The 12,942-nt window shown below is 46.2% G+C and overlaps 1 long non-coding RNA gene across 1 annotated transcript; it reads left to right on the top strand.

Moving 5' to 3' along the window:
* Nucleotides 1–4,920: 4,920 nt before the first annotated feature.
* Nucleotides 4,921–12,149, top strand: LOC136649459 (uncharacterized). The gene is made up of 3 exons (XR_010794400.1): nucleotides 4,921–4,984; nucleotides 5,496–5,577; nucleotides 12,024–12,149. It is a non-coding gene; the product is annotated as an uncharacterized lncRNA (long non-coding RNA).
* The last annotated feature ends 793 nt before the right edge of the window (nucleotides 12,150–12,942 follow it).

Raw genomic sequence — 12,942 nt, 5'->3', positions numbered from 1 at the left:
CCAGGGACACTGAGACCCTCTAGGCTTAATTCTATCCCTTGCAGGCACTGAGCACTTTCTCCAATTAAAACTTCAGTCCTCAAGTTACTAGGCCTCAATGAGCACTTGGTAGCTTGCTGAACAACTAGGCAGGATTCTGAACCTTTGTCCCCAACAGACAATGAAACAACTTAGTAAAAGAGATTTTAGTTTATTAAATACATAAGGCAGCAAATGCTAGAGGCATAAACATCTAGGAAACATATCAGCAATAAAATAATACAGCTAGCTGGCTATCTCTATTAATCTCTATCTCTCACCTGGGTCAGCTTCTTGTAGATCTTTTAGCTCCAGGCTACCTGTGAGGCCAGATGCCCATGTTGGATAATGGAGCTCAAAGCGTGCAGGATGTTGCACCCAAAACTCTGTCCAAGAAGGACCCGGACACCCCCCTTGCACCCTCATTATTATACTTCTTATGCTAATAGTACTGAGGTGGCTTCATACTTATTTAGACTGTCCAATCAGAAACTTTTGAGGACAGAACCTTCTCAAAGTGGGCCTGGTTGCTAGCCCTCTTAGTTCTTACCCCTCCCAACTGGAGATCCACAGCTGCATTTCATCAGCTTGATAAGGCGCCGTTCTGTCTGCAAAGGTGCAACATTCCAATGGGTTGTAATTCTTGTTGTCTGCCCTTTCTGGCCAACAGAGGAGAGACGACAATCTTTGTGTTTGTTTACTCACATTCTTGCAGCTAGGAACTGCTAGCAACTTCTCCGTTACTGACTTAGTTTGGTTCAGGCTCCACTTGCTAACCAAAGCCTAACACGCACATATTCACGACATATCCCTACCCAGTACCCAGTTCAATTTAAGTTCTTATATTTCAAGCATATCACTATCAGGAGCCACTTGGCTTTACAAATCTGAGAGCCCAATCCTACCCCTGTCTACTCAGAAGTAAGTCCCATTATAGTTAGTGGGGCTTACTCTGCGGAAAGTGTGGATAGGATTGCAGCCTAAAACAGAAAACAATTCACCTTACCCTGTCAAGCCTCTGTTTCATTCTTTTTATGGGAGGGGGGCTGCCTTCTGGAGCATTTGTTGAGCGCCAGTTGCATCACATCAGGACCATTCTAGTGGCCTAACATTTCCCTTTGCCTGACCTGCCCTGGAGCCAAGGCACGTTTGCTTACTTGCGAGTAAACGCGACCATGTGGCTTAGTTTTGTTTTCCATAGGGGTCAATATATTCACCAGATTGGAAGGAGGGACCTTCTTCTCGTGTGTTTTTTGGAGACTGCATTCATTGGATCAGGACCACTCTGGTGTCATTGGATTCCTCTCAGCCTGCCCTTTCTGACGAATTAAGGCACATTTGCCTACTTGCGAGTAAACATGTAATATGGCTCATTCACTTTCCATTGGGTTCCATGCACTTTTTGTTTTCTGATTTTTTGCCAATAACTTTTGAGAAAAAGGAGATATTTCACTCTGGTTTTTTGCATTGCATTCTGATGGGAATTCCACATCCAACAGTATATAACATGATGGGGTTACTCCTAACCACTGCAATTTTAGCATGCCGTTCCCCCAGTGCGTGTCATCCCCCCGTGCGTGTCACCCGGTGCGGCCTGCACCCCTACACCCTCCTAGCGACGCCACTGCCTATATAGGCCAAACTACATGTAAAAATTCAGCTGCTTGTAATATTAGACTGATGTCCATTTCTCCACTGCTAAGAATCCTTGGAAATGAACAATTTGCAAGGGAGATTAGGAGGAGGGAAGGCATACTTAATCCTTTGCCATCTACCACTTTCCCCTGAAACTTGCATGGCCCAACACTCACATTAAACAGCCCCTGACTCCCATCACTTTGCTGTGACTTGCAAATTGCTGCTTTCCAAGCGTGCTTTATAGTAGAAAAGTACCCATCAGGTTCACGTTACATGTGGCTGGATTGCAACATGTAGTTTTAGCCCGACTTGATCCATTACTTTAAAACATTTTCCCACTACCAAGGTGTAATTAATTTTGTCCTTATAACTAACTCCCAGAAGAAGTCTCTCTCTGCTGTTTTCCTTTTTCCTGCTTGTTTGTTATTATGGTCGACATTTTATTTACTCCAAAGTGCGTTGGGTATAATTGGTTAGGTTGCACCATATCACAAAGGCACAGATGGCAGCCCCAATGTCTCTGCTAATCTACAGCATTAACATGTTCAAAAAGAGTGAGAGAAAGAAAAAAAAAAGGAGCAAGCAGAGGAAAAGGAGGGGTGGGGAGAAATATGGTTAGCAGTGGTAGCAGCATAAAAAGCATGTAGTGGGTGGTCCATTGGGAAAGTAACTGGAGATCTGCAATATGTCCACTACAATCAACAGAAAGACACAATAGAGTCTCCATGGGGAATTGAGAGGGAAGAACTTGTTTAAATAAAATTGCAAGGTTGTCAGAATGTTAAACTAATTCTCTAATGTTCTGTGCATTGTCTGGGGAGCTTAGGCATGGCATCATTTGATGTACTAAAGCAGTGACAAAATATTTTAATAGCAGTGTTTTGGAAAGTGTTAACATCTCTTTGATCATTTGAAAGACTCGACTGCGTGTGGTGAAAGCTAAAAATGCTATTAGAGAAACGATTCGGCTTTATTCTCGGCTTTCGATGACTACAGGACGTGATTCTTCCATACTTGAGTAGACTTTTTGTGCCAGCAGTAAGTACAAATCATTACCACAACAACACAGTGATGGCCAACATTTGTTTTGCAGCTTTGTAAATGTCTCTTCAAGACCTCAGCAAGAGAAAGATTTTGCCTACAACATGTTAGGATTGCCAACTCGTTATTTCTTAGGGCTTTTGTGCTTTTAAATGTTGCATGGCAAATGGAAATTCAGTGAGTGTTCTGTCCCCCACTCTTGTAGATTTAGGGTTTCTAAGGGTGAAATCCAAAAGTGTCCTTGGGCCAATGCATGTCCCATGCGCCAACCCAGGAGAGTCAAAAACGTGCCGCAAGGCACATTTGTACCTCCCTGAGAGGAAGCTGGGCCGGCGCTCCAAGAAGTGCCAGCCTGCGGAGGCTGATAGAAGGCTCCATGCTGGCTTCCTCCTGGAGTCTTGCATTGGCCCAACTGGGCTGATGCAAGGAGAAAAGGTAAATGGAGGGGGAGGTGGGGAGGAGGCAGGAGGGAGGTGTTCCTGGGCAGGGGGATGGGCAGGTGGTGGGCAGCCCCAATGGCAGGCATGAGGACAGAAAGCAGGAGATGTGGCTGGGATCTGGCATTCCCGGGGAGAATGGAGCGTAGCCTGGATTTTTTTTTTCCCCTCAGTAGGATATAACACTGCAAATTCCTGGAGGCCCCATTAAATTTCCAGGATTGCTTTCAGTAGTCACCTGAAGATTGATTTCTGGAGACTCCAGATCAATCCTGGAAGACTGGCAGCCCTACTCAGATATAGTGATGGGAAAACTTTTATTCACTGAATTTCTGCTTGCCACATAGCTGTTAAGGGCTTGGCAATCTTAGGTGTGTCCAGGGAGTTAGGATTGTGCTGCCCTTTAAACCCCATTTACACAATTAACAGCCCAATCCTAGCCACACTTTCCTGGGAGTAAGCCCCATTGTCTCTAATGCGACTTACTTCTGAGTAGACATGCATAGGATTGGACTGTAAGGCTGCAATCCTAACCACACTTTCCTGAGAGTAAGCCCCATTGAACAAAATAGGACTTACTTCTGAGTAGACCTGGTTAGGATTGTGCCCTAAGTGTAGGCGAAAATTCCTCTTTATATATCTTGTTGATATAAGTCCAAGATTCTTATCCTTTCTCCTGGCTTATAAAGGGGACTCTCTATGTACAAGAAGGAATTTCACAGGTTTTCCTTTTAAACTGCTCTGCACTGCACCTACCGAAGGGTGAACTGTACTGTTAAAAATACATGAGCCCTCACTTATTTTGTATTTGCCACCTGCCTTGCAGGTGACCAAGCTTTCCTGGCTCTGCATGGCAGGGATGTTCGGTGTGGGGTGGCAGGTGAGGCAAAAGTGCCCTGTCTATGGAAAAGTGCTGCAGCTGCCCTGCCCTCTTGGTGTAAGGAAACCCGAGGAGGCTTTCCTTACACCAAGAAAGCTCTTCCTATACCTGCAGGACTTCATTCCTGTGGTCCCTGGAAATCACCCTGAAGTCCTAGACTTCCACAACTGAATAAGCTGTACCAGGAGCAATACCAGGAGGTAGATGATCTGCTTTCCACTGGGGACAGTGCTAATTTTTGCTCCAGTTTGTGGCCTATCTGAAGTCGAAACTGCCAGCTGACCCAAATTGCTTCCTGTCTTGTTGAGGTTGAAGCATATCCTCTGTGGACTACACTCATTAGAGAGTGAGAGAGATGTTGATTAGAGACACTGTGAGAGATGTACATTAATCAGTGAGGAGTGCCACAGAAAGCAGTTACAATTTTAATATGGTGACTGTGTTAGTGTGCCCTCTTCTGCCCAACCCCCACCCTAGCATGCCTTCATTAAGAAAGAAAATGAACGTGCAGAGACAAAGGCCATTGCCTTGCAGGCCCCCCCCCCCCCATTCATTTCAACGAAATTTGGGTGGAAATAGCACCCAATGGACAATATCCTTTGGCTGCTGCTGACTACAATGGTGTGTCCTTAAGTACCACCAAATCAATTATTTAGAATGCATAACAAAGATGCCTGATGAACTGTAGCCCAGTTGGCCATGACTCAGAGGGTCCCTATCATATGTGTTTAGAGATTGTGTGTGGCCTTTTCCAGCTTCAGACTGTGCAAGGAAACTATCACAGTGCTGGTTCACATTATCTAGTGACCTTTTCTATCTAAAACGGATGCTAGGTTATTGAAAGTACCTTGAAATGCCCAGCCCTGCTTTTCTTTGCTCTCCCTCCTCCCTTGTGATTCCTGTTGTATACCATAGAGCAGGAGTGCAGGAGGAGGCCGTTGGACAAACAGGATGTCAGCTTCTATTACTGGTAAATATCTTATCCGTGGCCAGATTCTTTCTTTATTACAAAATTAGGAAATTTAGAGTGTGTGTGTGTGTGTGTACGCGCGCGCGCGCGTGAGAGAGAGAGAGAGAGATGAAAGTCCTGCGTTTCTCAGGAGTTAATGCATAGTCCATATGTGCATTCTTCCTGGGATCTTGTGATGAATACGTCAGACTTTCAACAGCATAAGGATGCAGCAGCATGTGACTGCAAATTATGGTACAACTGCAAGGAATATGTGGACCACACTCTCTGCTTTCCTGTGAATTTGGGTAGAGCTAAAAGCACTGCGTTTTGACATTGTAGTTTTTAGTGGGAAAATCTGCTCCTACAAATTCTCTTCCTGTGTAACAAACATTTTAAAATAACAACCCCATTAAAAGAGGTTCCTGCTGTTGCTGCAGGTTGTGTACACACCTGAGCAAACTTTCAGACTTGTATTTGAAACAGCCGATAACTAAAGCTATTTGAAAACTGTGTTGTTTATTTTACTCAGAAGGAAGCTCATTGTGTTCAAGACTGAGGGCTCAATCCTATCCAACTTTCCAGCACTGATGCAGCTGCAATGCAGCCCCAAGGTAAGAGAACAAACATTCCTTTACCTTGAGGAGTCTTCTTGCCTCCCTACCTCAGGATGAGCACCCCATTGGCATGGTTGCATCAGAGCTGGAAAGTTGGATAGGATTGGGCCTTTAGGCTGTAATCCAGCCATTTTCAACTTTTTTCAGCTCACGGCACACTGTCAAGGCACACTCCCAGTTTTTCAATTACATTAAATTACTACATTACAATTAATTTTTAATAAATATAATTAATACAATTAAATCATTACATGACAAAGGGCACAATCCTAACCAGGTCTACTCAGAAGTAAGTCCTATTTTGTTCAGTGGGGCTTACTCTCAAGAAAGTGTGGTTAGGATTGCAGCCAAAGACTAGGGGGGAATGTGCCTGTGGGACTTACTTCTGAGTAGACATGCCTAGGATTGGGGTTTGGTTGCACTCTTTTTTCTCCAATATATGAGCAGGCAATTGGCACTTCTCTCTCTCCTCCTCTCCCCCACCCACCCCCTCCCACAGGCACATTCCCCCCTCTTGTCATAACTGCAGTGAGCACCTCTCCTACTGTCCCTCCCCTCACTGGTCCACACCTTGCAAAGGTTCAGAATCACTTGCCCCCCCCCCCATTGCCTGTTCCTGTACTTCTGAGAAAAGTGTGACCAAAAGCCCAATCCTAGGCATGTCTACTCAGAAGTAAGTCCCATTATAGTCAATGGGGCTTACTCCCAGGAAAGTGGGGCTAGGAGAGGATCCTGAGAGCTGAGCCCAGCCCAGACATGTCTACTCAGAAGTAAGTCCCATTATAGTCAATGGGCTAGGAGAGGAACTTGAGTGCCCAGCCCAACCCAGGCATGTCTACTCAGAGGTAAGTCCCATTATTGTCAATGGGGCTTACTCCCAGGAAAGTATGGATAGGATTGTGGGCCAACACCCCTCCTCTAAAAGGCAAAGGAAAGGCAGGAGCATCCCTTTGCATCGAGTGCCACATGTATGATTATATGCCTCTGGGGCATAAGTCATGGGTGTGTCCTCGGTGCAAGGAGCTCCAGGCTCTCAGGGAACGCGTCCGCTCCCTTGAAGCCTTGGTGGCCGACCTGGAGAAGTGCAGGCAGCCAGAGGAGGACCGTGGGGAGACTTCTGGGGACGATCAGGCTTCGTCCCAACCTCAGGCGTGCAGCTCCTCGGCTGCCCGGGTGGGAAGTCTCGGGACTGGAGGACGTCATCCTGGAGAGGAGGGAAACAATCCCCTAGGGGGGATCCCTTCTCCAGGGGATGGGCCCATATCCGAGCGCACTCGGGATACTCCTCGGCGGGAGGGGGGTCGGGGGCTTCTTGTAGTGGGGGATTCGATTATTAGAAACATAGAGAGGGGGGTTTGCGACGGATGTGAGGACCGCATGGTGACTTGCCTGCCTGGTGCGAAGGTTGCAGACATCACTTCTCGTATAGACAGGCTAGTAGACAGTGCTGGGGGAGAGGTAGCGGCTGTGGTGCATGTCGGCACCAATGACGTGGGCAAGTGTAGCTGGGAGGTCCTGGAGGCCAAATTTAGGCTTTTAGGCAGGAAGCTGAAAGCCAGGACCTCAAAGGTAGCGTTCTCTGAAGTGCTACCTGTTCCACGCGCAGGGCCAGCTAGGCAGGCGGAGATCAGGGGTCTCAATGCGTGGATGAGACGGTGGTGTAGGGAGGAGGGGTTTAGATTCGTTAGGCACTGGGGAACGTTTTGGGACAAGCGGGGCCTGTACAAGAGGGACGGGCTCCATTTGAACCAGAATGGAACCAGACTGCTGGCGCATAACATTAAAAAGGTGGCAGAGCAGCTTTTAAACTGATCCCTGGGGGAAGGCCGACAGGAGCCGAGGGGCATCCGGTTCGGGACTCCTCATCCCTATGGGATGAGGATGGGGAGGTTAGAGAACAACAAGACAAAGGCAGGGTAGGAGAAGAAATTGGGAAAGGTAGGGTGATGGGATGTGATAGACGGTTTGGCACAATGAGAGGATGCGGGGACAAAGGAGCGAATAAGCAGCCCATCCTGGGGCATTCCGTGTATAAATGCTTTTATGCGAATGCCCGAAGTCTACGAGCAAAGGTGGGAGAACTGGAATGTCTGGTGACAAGGGAAAATATTGACATAGTGGGCATAACGGAAACCTGGTGGAATGCGGAGAATCAGTGGGATACCGCAATCCCGGGCTATAAACTCTACAGGAGGGACAGGCAGGGGCGTGTTGGAGGTGGGGTGGCCCTTTATGTTAAGGAAGGGATAGAATCCAGCAAAGTAGAGATTGAAGGTGGGTCCGACTCCACCGTAGAATCTCTGTGGGTTAAATTACCAGGCTTGTGCAGCAATGTAATGCTGGGGGCGTGCTATCGTCCTCCAGACCAGAAATCTGATGGGGACCTTGAAATGAGGAAACAGATCAGGGAGGTGACAAGGAAGGACAGGGTTGTAATCATGGGGGACTTCAATTATCCTTATATTGACTGGGTCAATTTGTGTTCTGGTCACGATAAGGAAACCGGATTTCTTGATGTGCTAAATGACTGTGGCTTAGATCAGCTAGTCACGGAGCCCACCAGAGGACAGGTGACTCTGGATTTAATTTTGTGCGGTACGCAGGACCTGGTTAGAGATGTAAACGTTACTGAGCCATTGGGGAACAGTGATCATGCTGCGATCCGTTTTGACGTGCACGTTGGGGGAAGAATACCAGGCAAATCTCTAACAAAAACCCTTGACTTCTGACGGGCGGACTTCCCTCAAATGAGGAGGCTGGTTAGAAGGAGGTTGAAAGGGAGGGTAAAAAGAGTCCAGTCTCTCCAGAGTGCATGGAGGCTGCTTAAAACAACAGTAATAGAGGCCCAGCAGAGGTGTATACCGCAAAGAAAGAAGGGTTCCACTAAATCCAGGAGAGTGCCCGCATGGCTAACCAGCCAAGTTAGAGAGGCTGTGAAGGGCAAGGAAGCTTCCTTCAGTAAATGGAAGTCTTGCCCTAATGAAGAGAATAAAAAGGAACATAAACTGTGGCAAAAGAAATGTAAGAAGGTGATAGGGGAGGCCAAGCGAGACTATGAGGAACGCATGGCCAGCAACATTAAGGGGAATAATAAAAGCTTCTTCAAATATGTTAGAAGCAGGAAACCCGCCAGAGAAGCGGTTGGCCCTCTGGATGGTGAGGGAGGGAAAGGGGAGATAAAAGGAGACTTAGAGATGGCAGAGAAATTAAATGAGTTCTTTGCATCTGTCTTCACGGCAGAAGACCTCGGGCAGATACCGCTGCCCAAACGGCCCCTCCTAACTGAGGAGTTAAGTCAGATAGAGGTTAAAAGAGAAGATGTTTCAGACCTCATTGATAAATTAAAGATCAATAAGTCACTGGGCCCTGATGGCATACACCCAAGGGTTATTAAGGAATTGAAGAATGAAGTTGCAGATCTCTTGACTAAGGTATGCAACTTGTCCCTCAAAACGGCCATGGTACCAGAAGATTGGAGGATAGCAAATGTCATGCCTATTTTTAAAAAGGGAAAGAGGGGGGACCCGGGAAACTATAGGCCGGTCAGCCTAACATCCATACCGGGTAAGATGGTGGAATGCCTCATCAAAGATAGGATCTCAAAACACATAGACGAACAGGCCTTGCTGAGGGAGAGTCAGCATGGCTTCTGTAAGGGTAAGTCTTGCCTCACAAACCTTATAGAATTATTTGAAAAGGTCAACAGGCATGTGGATGCGGGAGAACCCGTGGACATTATATATCTGGACTTTCAGAAGGCGTTTGACACGGTCCCTCACCAAAGGCTACTGAAAAAACTCCACAGTCAGGGAATTAGAGGACAGGTCCTCTCGTGGATTGAGAACTGGTTGGAGGCCAGGAAGCAGAGAGTGGGTGTCAATGGGCAATTTTCACAATGGAGAGAGGTGAAAAGCGGTGTGCCCCAAGGATCTGTCCTGGGACCGGTGCTTTTCAACCTCTTCATAAATGACCTGGAGACAGGGTTGAGCAGTGAAGTGGCTAAGTTTGCAGACGACACCAAACTTTTCCGAGTGGTAAAGACCAGAAGTGATTGTGAGGAGCTCCAGAAGGATCTCTCCAGACTGGCAGAATGGGCAGCAAAATGGCAGATGCGCTTCAATGTCAGTAAGTGTAAAGTCATGCACATTGGGGCAAAAAAATCAAAACTTCACATATAGGCTGATGGGTTCTGAGCTGTCTGTGACAGATCAGGAGAGAGATCTTGGGGTGGTGGTGGACAGGTCGATGAAAGTGTCGACCCAATGTGCGGCAGCAGTGAAGAAGGCCAAATTCTATGCTTGGGATCATTAGGAAGGGTATTGAGAACAAAACGGCTAGTATTATAATGCCGTTGTACAAATCGATGGTAAGGCCACACCTGGAGTATTGTGTCCAGTTCTGGTCGCCGCATCTCAAAAAAGACATAGTGGAAATGGAAAAGGTGCAAAAGAGAGTGACTAAGATGATTACGGGGCTGGGGCACCTTCCTTATGAGGAAAGGCTACGGCGTTTGGGCCTCTTCAGCCTAGAAAAGAGACGCTTGAGGGGGGACATGATTGAGACATACAAAATTATGCAGGGGATGGACAGAGTGGATAGGGAGATGCTCTTTACACTCTCACATAATACCAGAACCAGGGGACATCCACTAAAATTGAGTGTTGGGCGGGTTAGGACAGACAAAAGAAAATATTTCTTTACTCAGCGCGTGGTCGGTCTGTGGAACTCCTTGCCACAGGATGTGGTGCTGGCGTCTAGCCTAGATGCCTTTAAAAGGGGATTGGACAAGTTTCTGGAGGAAAAATCCATTATGGGGTAGAAGCCATGATGTGTATGCGCAACCTCCTGATTTTAGGAATGGGTTAAGTCAGAATGCCAGATGTAGGGGAGAGCACCAGGATGAGGTCTCTTGTTATCTGGTGTGCTCCCTGGGGCATTTGGTGGGCCGCTGTGAGATACAGGAAGCTGGACTAGATGGGCCTATGGCCTGATCCAGTGGGGCTGTTCTTATGTTCTTATGTTCCTTTGGGGAGCTGCATGCAACTGTGGCAAGGAAAAGGACTTTTGTGGCTGCTGGCCTCAGCAGACTGACTGCCTTCCTACCTGCTTGCCTACTCCCTTGTTCTCACTCACTCCCCCCAGACCTCCTCCAGGCTCCTCTGGCTGCCCAATCAGCACACAGGGGCAGGCAACAAGGGACTTCATACCCAATCCTAGGCGTGTCTACTCAGAAGTAAGCCCCATAATAGTCAACAGGGCTTACTTCCAGGTAAATGAGGATTGGGTTGCAGCCTTCCTCTTGCTGAGCAGCAGGAGATGCAAAGCAGCTGCTTCTCCTGCCTACATCCTCTGGCCCTGCGGCACACCTGAGGCTGCCTCGTGGCACACTAGTGTGCCACAGCACAGCGGTTGAAAATCGCTGCTGTAATTGCATCTTACTCACCAGAAACCAACACCTCTACCAATAACTAGTCTGTTATATATTTTACATCTGCCATCCGGCTTTTGATAGATTATGTCAACCTATTGGTGCCAAACAGTGACCGTATGTGCTGTGTCAGTGTTTAACAGCCCAAACTGCCCAATCCTGAGAGTGCAAGGATGCTGGTACAATGTCCAGCAGATCCTATGCTCTATCATGGTGAAGAGGCTGTTCCAGGAGGGATAAGACGTGTAGCACTCATGTACTTGTTCTGGCTGCTGGATAGCTCCCTGTGAGACTCCTCAGAGCTAAGCCAGCTGAATTGCTGGTATAGCACTTTGTAGCTGTTAGGATATCTCTGGTTCAGGAATGGGATTCAGGATCCATTGTCAGCTGAATCCACCTTGTCGCAGCCTCACTGCTGGCAGGGTTGTGCTGGTGACTGGTCTGTGTGCAGTGCTTTTCAGCATTTCTGCTAGCATATGTGTAGCGCCTGTTGTTGGACAGGCTCCTGCGCCAGTGTGCAATGGCATATGTGAAATACCCTAGCATTTCACCTGGTTAGGATGGGGCCTGAAGTAAAGCAATACAATTATGGGGAAAAAATGACTCAGTGTATATTATTGAGTATTCTGCAAATTCGAGCTATTTATTTGCTGTTGGGCAATAGGAGAATGCCATGGCGCTTACAATTTCTCATGTTCTTTTTCTGTTTTTAAAATAACTTCTTTTGTTTGGCTATGTTTAAAAATTACAGTTGTCTGTCCCAAGTCTTTGGAACAGGAGGAGCTACACATTTGAATAGCTAAAACAATCTCCCATTATGCAAGAATATAATTTATATGTATGTCTGTATTAGCTTTTTTTCAAATTATTGCCTTGGATTGTAACTCCCAATGGTTGTATAATGGTCATACTACTGGGGAAAACATATAAACTCTGGCCAGAGTTAAGCATGTTGTAGTCAAAGGGATGATGTTAATCTTGGAATAAATTTCATTCCATATTTTTTCCCATACAGCCTTGGGTTTTTCACTTGGTGATTACAGTCCTGCAAATCTTCTCTGAGGCCAAGTCCCATTTGCAGTGTGATAAGTAAGCTCACCGTAGAATGATTTTTTAAAAAAATCATATCAATGGTAATTAGACAAAAGGTCAGTGAATATTATTCTCTTCCTGTACATATCTGCAGTATTATCATCACCTAAGTGTCTCTTACTTACAGTTATGTTGTGACACTGTAAAAGCTATTTCTGCTGCTCTGTTACGATGGCTGCTATTTATGGAACATAAAAGGATACAAAAAGGTTTGTAAAGACCAGGGTAGGATCAGATAAAGAAAATGGGAGAGAAATAGGCATCTTGGGATGGTAACTACCTTGCCATGTACTGACAGGGAGGTTGTATATTTTTAGAATATACTGGAAGGAATGGTGCTTTTACTTAGGTTTTTATGGTTTACCATGAGATGCAATTTTCTGACCTTATATGCAGTTGTAGCAAAAGTCAGAGACATTTTATGATAGCTGCCAGAGTTCATAAATGATGGCATACACTAAAATATTTATAGAACTGTAAAATCTTGATTTCTCTCTGGTTTAGCAGATGGTGCCCTAAAACCAGTTCCTGGACTGTCACATTTCTTTACCCTTTGATGACAAAGGAGTTTATTATGACTCACCCCCCCTTTCTACTCCCCTCCCCCAGTTCTAAGAAACAAGTTAACTACACAGTTACACAGTTATGCATACAAGGAATATTTGCATTGGGAGATATTGATTAAAAAACACAACCTTATTCCAAATGGTCTAACAGTCATGGAAAAATCTATTATCGGTGCAATTCTGATGCAACTCAAACAAATGATCGTTTATTTATTTTATACCTTATAGTGTAATTGCACACCGAGGAGATTGGTGGGAAAATCTCTTTCTGAACCC

This window comes from Tiliqua scincoides, chromosome 4 (genome assembly GCF_035046505.1).
Source record: "Tiliqua scincoides isolate rTilSci1 chromosome 4, rTilSci1.hap2, whole genome shotgun sequence".
Classification (NCBI taxonomy): Eukaryota; Metazoa; Chordata; class Lepidosauria; order Squamata; family Scincidae; genus Tiliqua; species Tiliqua scincoides.
This window is presented reverse-complemented; position numbering and strand designations above follow the sequence as displayed.